Source organism: Neopelma chrysocephalum, unplaced genomic scaffold (genome assembly GCF_003984885.1).
Source record: "Neopelma chrysocephalum unplaced genomic scaffold, ASM398488v2 Primary Assembly neopelma1_347, whole genome shotgun sequence".
In the NCBI taxonomy this organism is placed as follows: domain Eukaryota; kingdom Metazoa; phylum Chordata; class Aves; order Passeriformes; family Pipridae; genus Neopelma; species Neopelma chrysocephalum.
In genome coordinates, this window is record NW_020898011.1 from 233,733 (window position 1) to 240,696 (window position 6,964).

The 6,964-nt window shown below is 45.8% G+C and overlaps 1 protein-coding gene across 1 annotated transcript in view; it reads right to left on the reverse strand.

Annotated features, from left to right (window-relative positions):
* The window catches only part of NPS (neuropeptide S), a 33,390-nt gene extending 26,804 nt beyond the window's left edge, over nt 1–6,586 (reverse strand). Inside the window, exon 1 of the mRNA XM_027705681.1 lies at nt 6,443–6,586. The gene's annotated coding sequence lies outside the window, so the exon portion shown is untranslated. The remainder of the gene's footprint in view (nt 1–6,442) is intronic.
* Between the last annotated feature and the right edge of the window lie 378 nt (nt 6,587–6,964).

Here is a 6,964-nt window from a genome sequence, read left to right on the forward strand (position 1 = left end):
AGATGCAGAAGGATTGAGCTGTAAGAACACTAACATGTTCCCCAGAGGACTGAAATGGCACTATTTATATACCCTTAGATTTTTTTTGCAATGTAGATGTGCATAGCTGTGTCATTATCAAAATCCAAATAGCTCAATTTAGGTTGGGGGTTTTTGGGCCGATTTAGATAAAGTAAAAAAGCCCCAAACCCAGCAACTAACATGTAACCTTGTGTATTAATTCACAGGCAGATAATGCAAGACTCAGCTGCCAACACCAATTTCAACATAGTTCTAAAAGTTTAGCTCCCATTTACCCCTTAGATTTGGGACTGAGGAGAAAGAAGAAATAAAAGCATTAGTTTTTAGGGGAACATTATCTAGAAAACTCAGGTAGTAGTTTCTATAACACAAGTAAACCCCAGACCTCATTAGTGGTGTTTCCTAATGAAAATATCCTTAATTCTTTAGCCTCCCTGCCCAATATTTGGATATATAGCTAGTATTCAAAATACAATTATTTACAGTGGAGCTGTCTTTTCAGTATTTCTAATGGTAAGTAAAAAGAAAAACCCTGACAGGACATTTCTACCACTGTCCTTGTTTTAAGCATTGGGATTTTAAACACTGACCACCCTGTGATAGTGGGAATTTAGGGAAGATAAACCCACCAACCCAATCCTCTTTCCTCTTCAAAAGAGGGATGTCAAAGGCCATAATTTTTCTGTCTGAACTCCCTTCCCTACTGTTTCTTCTTATGATTATTGTTTTTCCTTTAGGATTTTATGCTTTTCCAGGAAAATATTTTCCCTTCTTGAACGCTGGATCTTGTCTCAGAAACCCTTCCCTGCCCCAGAGCTTGGCCACCAGCAGCTGAGCTCGAGGAGGGGCAGGAGGGGACACACAGAGGGATGGCATTACACAGGATAAGAGAAAACGGGCAAAAATGTAGGGAATTTATTTAATTTAACAGCACATATAGTCTGCTGCTGCTCCTCTTTACGGGCAGAGGATGATGCATTAATTATTTTATAGATGATTTCTGACTCACCATCAGGATACAGCCAAATCCCTGCAAGACCATGACGGGTACAGGTGATTGTGTTTTTTTTGGATGGTGCTCTCACAGCTGTTTCAGTTCATTACAAATGAAGGAAACCACTCTGCCACAAATTCTGGGAAACAAATGAAATTTTGACCTACAGCACCCTAACATTTCACTTCCCCCATGCGAAAGCAAATCCAGAGGTTGGGAAACAGGGATGAATTTCTCAGCTACTTTTTGCTACCCTAATTGCCAGCCTTTCCCTCCCACTCCCCCTTTGCCCACCCTTCCCTGCTCCCCACAATGCACGCAGGGAGCTGCCAAACACTCACATCATTCCTCAGCAAACACAACAGGAGTATGTGCTCTACTTTGTTTTCCCACTAGCTCTGCTCTTGCCTGAAGGTGCCTTCCCCTGCTCCATCATTTTGTGTTAAGAGAGAAGAGAAATGCAAGCGACACTCATTTTATAGCTCAGCCACAGGTAAATTATCTGGTGGAACAGGTGAGCACTTGGCTTTCCTGCCTTTCATTTTTCTTACAGTGAAAATAAAATGTAATGGCTGCACTGATTTATTATTACCAGCAGAATGTAGCACAGGTATCATTTGACACCGTGTGTGCCTTCATAAATCCTTGGCTGAATGACAAACCCCATTCTGTGCAGTTTGAGGTTCCCCCTGAACCTCTGCCCCACAACTACACCAACTTTTTGCCAGGAAAAAAATTTCCTACAGCCCCACATCTTCACTGGGAATAGTCCCCACAGCTTCTGGGACATGTCCAAGCTGGGAGGTGCCATTTCCAAATCTGATGAAGGCTCCAGTGTGGGGACATGTGAGCTCAGCCCTTGCTCTGGGGCAAGAGGAACCCACGGGGATGATGGAGGGCAGGGCAGGGCAGGGCAGCAAGAGCAGTGCCAGGCACAGACAGCTCATCCCTTGGAAACCCAAAGAGAGAGTCAGGATGGTTTGGGTTGGAAGGGACCTTGATGATCATCTCATTCCACCCCCTGCCATGGGCAGGGACATCTTCCACTAGCCCAGGTTGTTCCAGGCCCCATCCAACCTGGCCTGGAACACTTCCAGGGATTAGGCAGCTTCTCTGGGCAACCCGTGTCAGTGCCTCACCACCCTCAGAGGGAATTCCTTCCCAATATCCCATCTAACCCAGCCCTCTGTCAGTGTGATGCCATCCCCCCTTTTCCTATCAAAAGCCATCCCCATGCTCTGGCCCACAGGATAACAGGGGTGGGTGAAAACTGCTCACCCTCATTTTTCTAAAACACATCTTCCAGTTGTTCCCTTTAATTTTTTTTTCCTCTTTAAACAAAAGAAATCATGGAGGGAAAGGAAGGAGAAAGAGAAGGGGAAAAAAAAAAAGAACATCTTAAATGCAAACGTCAGAATGTTGAGAGCAGAGGGATCCAGGCTCCCGCTTGCACACGGGGCTCTGGGGTCACTGGTCACTTCCAATTAGCTCCTACCACCAGCTAATGCTCCCTGTCAGCCAGAAACAAGGAACTCTGGAGAAAAACAAGTTCCACACAGAGATTTTGGGTTTGTTTTTTCATGGTACTACAATGGCCTGCAGGAAAGGGAAGTGTCCCCGCTGAACTGAGTAACTCTGCCTTAGATAACACTGCCAGAGACTGGCTCTGCTGTGGTCCCAGCAAAGAGCATCCCTCTCTCCAGGGTGGTGTGACAGGAGAGGTGCCCACTGTGGGATCAGCCTGTCCCCACTGACACACAGCTGGCATTGTCCTGGAGCTGCTCTGGGAGAGCCTCAGAGGCACCAAGGACAGGGGAGAGAAAACCACAGAAACACAGAATGGTTTGAGTTGGAAGGGACCTTGAAGACCATCCAGTTCCAACTCCCTGCCACGGGCAGGGACACCTTCCACTAGCCCAGGTTGCTCCAAGCCCCATCCAACCTGGTCTTGGACACTTCCAGGGATGGGGCAGCCACAGCTTTTCTGGGCAACCTGTGCCAGGACCTCACCTCCCTCACAGGGAGGGATTCCTTCCCAATATCCCATCTATCCCTGCCCTCTGGCAGTGGGAAGCCATTGCCCCTTGTCCTGCCACCCTATGCTCTTGTCCCAAGTCCCTCTCCAGCTCTCTTGGAGCCCCTTTAGGCACTGGAAGGGGCTCTAAGGTCTTCCTGGAGCTTTCTCCAGGGGAACACCCCCAGCCCTCCCAGCCTTTCCTCATAGCAGAGGTGCTCCAGCCCTGTGCTTCCCATCAAACAAACCACAACTTCACATTTTCCAGGTCTTAAAGAGTCCTGGCCTAACATAAGACATGATTTCTGCTACTGACCTGACACAAACACCATGTCCCAGGAAACCTCACATTGGAGAAAAGAAATTAATTTTCCTAAAGTCACTTTTCAAGAGCCCCCTGGAGCAGCTGAGTCCAGAACAAACACTGATTTCTCTCCAGGTGCTCCCGATGGGAGATTCAGAAGTGTCCCATCTCTTCCCACGGATTATTTTGTTTGGACACATACTTGTGTTCCCCAGTGCCTGCTCAGACAGAGCACTGCACAGCAGCAACCTGTAACCTCCCACAGACCTCTGCCCACCTCCACAGGGACCACAGAAACTTCTTAAAAAATCTTGTATTTCTATCTTTTACTATTAATTCCCTCTAAGGAGCAAGTTAACAATAGTGTGCTGCTTGGGAAAAAGGAACAACAAATATATTTACCAACTGTACACAGAAATAAACTGATGGAAGTAAGTTTATAATCAGTAGACTGAGATATTACTGACAACCACATATCAATATCATTTAAAAATATCTTTGGACAGGCCTCTGTAACACCAGCAACTGCTTCATCTTTTGAAAGAAGGCATTTTCTTTTTGGAAATTTTTGAATTTGTGGTTGATTTATTTGGATTTTTCTCCGTGAGATTTTGAGCACATGAGACTAAAATGCAGGAAAACACATCTAATTTTCAGAGAAACAATAATTAGAGCTTCAATGAACTTCCTGCCCTCTGCAGTGCCTTCTTCTCTGGCTGCAAGAACACACTTCCCAACACAATGCTTGGAATGTTAAATTGGATGTTAATAAGTGGTTTAAACTGCATAATTCATGCTAATCTAAGGAATGTTTTGCCTAGACCAGCGCTGGTGGGATTGTTTCACCTGTCACACCGTTACATGTCTATATGAGTCGCCTGTGATTCAACACAGCACGTGTGTTGCTGCTCCAAAATGGTGCCTGGGTCCCTATTCATTCCCACAGGTTCCTTAATATCCTGTGAAGTTGGGTTTTTTTTTCAGTCCAGACAGTTTTGGTAGCTAATTTTCTCAGTTTTCAGCTGTTGGTGCAGTGATCTGTCACTGCCCACAGGAATGATGCAGAAAGAAAACTCAGTTTAAATCGGGATCGCAGCACTGAGGAACTGTAAGCACAGCCATGGGAGAATAAAACAAAACTTGGAAGAGCAGCCAACAACAGGACAACACACCAAAAAAGCCTTATTGACAGGAAAGCAGGGTCACATTTGGTTTTGTCTGCACTTTCTCTTTGTGAAGGACTCCCTCAGTGTTGATGACACCACACATTCCCCTCCAGTGCCACTGGCAGGGGGCCACTGCTTCCAGTAACAGCAGAACCAGCATCTTTTCAAGCATCTGTTGAGCAGCCAAAGCTCCTGGTCTGCAAATGTGTGAGAAAGGACAATCACAGAATCATAGGATCATTTAAGTTGGAAAAGATCTCTAAGATCCTCAAGCCCAACCATCACCCAGCACCACCGTGTTCACCACTGAACCCTGTTCTCCAGTGCCACATCCTCAAGTTTTTTGAACACAGGGCTGGTGTTCCCAAAGCTCAAACAACTCTTGTTCTTGGTTATAACGAGGACAATTAGAGGCTCCAAGCTTTTTAGTAGGATGTGAGGTGTCACCCAAAGAATGTGGGAGAAGGCAATTGGACTCGCAGTGAGTGAGTGACAGGCAAAACACAAGGCAGCACCTTTGAGGACCAAGCAGATACTGCCCCAGAAGCCTAATAAACACCAAAAGAGGTGTTTATTAGGAATCATCAGACAAACAAGAAGATTCAAACACTTTAAGTTATAAAAACCATCTAAAAAATGGGAATGGGAGCATATAGCAAGGTGAGAAAATACCAGGAGAACGTGCTGAAATCTTATGGAATTCTGCCTTGAGCTCCAACTCAGAGGAAGCTTTGTAATAGTAATTTGCAAATTAGTGATAGGGCAAGGGGGAATGGCCTTAAGCTGAAGGAGGGCAGGTTTAGATTAGATATGGGGGAGAAATTCTTTAAGGGTGGTGAGGCCCAAGTGTCCAAGGCCAGGTTGGACAGGGCTTGGAGCAACCTGGTCTAGTGGAAGGAGGCAGGAGGTGGAACTGGATGGTCTTTAAGGTCCCTTCCAACCCAAACCATCCTATGTGTCTATGATTCTGTGAAATAAAGTGACTGAACAGGAGCTGTCAGTGAAGCACATGAAGTTCCATCTGCAGCATTAATATGCCATGGCCCATGTTCCTCTGTTTAGTTCCCCGGCTGTGCAAGAGTTTGTGCTGCAACACACAGAAGTTCAACAGCATCAGAGCCAAACTGTGCAATGAAAAGCTGAGAGAATGGCCAAACCAATGTGGATTCAACCCAAAATAGCAGTATATCACCATCCATAAAATCTTGGCAGGTTTGGGATGGCTGACAGGGAGCTTGGGTAGTAGTGAGGGGTGGTCAGATTGGATTTGGAGAACCACAGATCATGTGTAGCTGTAAAAAGGTGGCGTGAGGGAATGGAAACCACTTGGCTACACACAACAGGAGACTGAATGGAGTCACCATCCCAGCCCAGTCTCATCAGGGTCAGTACATGTCCCCAGTACACCAGTCCACAGCCAGTTAAATAAACGAGTTATTTAATTCAGCAACTTCTTGTTGAAGTGTTTGAATACAATGCCACACACCCTTGAAATAAAAAAAAAATTAAGTCTGTCATTTGACAGAGAAACACAATTTACAGTAATTATTCATGTCTGCAGAATACACATAAAAAACCCCCCAAGGGAAAGTAAAAATCCTATAAATAGCCTCACTGGAGAACAGCTGGATAGATCCTATACAATAACCAAGTATTTAGACTGATCCACACATTTCTGCATCCCCAAGAAGGTGGCAATTGCAAGCCTGAAATTCAGTTTAGAGCCATGAAAAGTACAAAGGGAGAACGAGAGGAAATTGAAATGTCAGCGCAGCTGGACCTCACGCTTCCCATTACCACTAAAAACTGAGGAAATAGAGGAAACCCCTGAATTTTAGTGCTCACCATCACTCAAGTGCCTGGTCTGTTTTTCATGGGCATTTTCTATAATTTATTGCTTTGTCAGAAGGCCAAGTGGAGATGCAGATTGAAAACTGCCTTACCTGGTGTGTGCAGAGGGATGCAGGAGCCACAGCTCGATGCTGGGGGGCAGGAAGGTTCATCACCCATCCTCCTGGGAGACCTTCTCCAGCCTGGGAATCTCTTGTCCATGTTTGCACCCTGTCTTGCACTGAATTTAAATACACTTCTGCCATCCTTTCATCTGCCTTCAGCTTGGGAATAAAACACTTCAGGTTTAGAGTCCCAGAATGGTTTAGATGGGAAAAGCCCTCCAAGATCATTGAGCCCAATGATTCACCCACATTGCCAAGGTCACCACTAAACCACCTCCCCAAGTGCCACATCCACATATCCCTCCCCATCCTGGAGGGATGGAGACTCCATCCCTGCCCTGGGCAGCTGTGCCAGCACTTGCTGTTTTGTTCCAAAAGCATACAAAAGTATTCCACAGCCCAATCCAGGATGGCAATTCCCAGATCAGAAGAGGGTGACTCCTGTTACACCATGTACTGTCACAGTCTGGTCCACACAGATTTAAACATCAAACCAGCTGTAACCTTTGT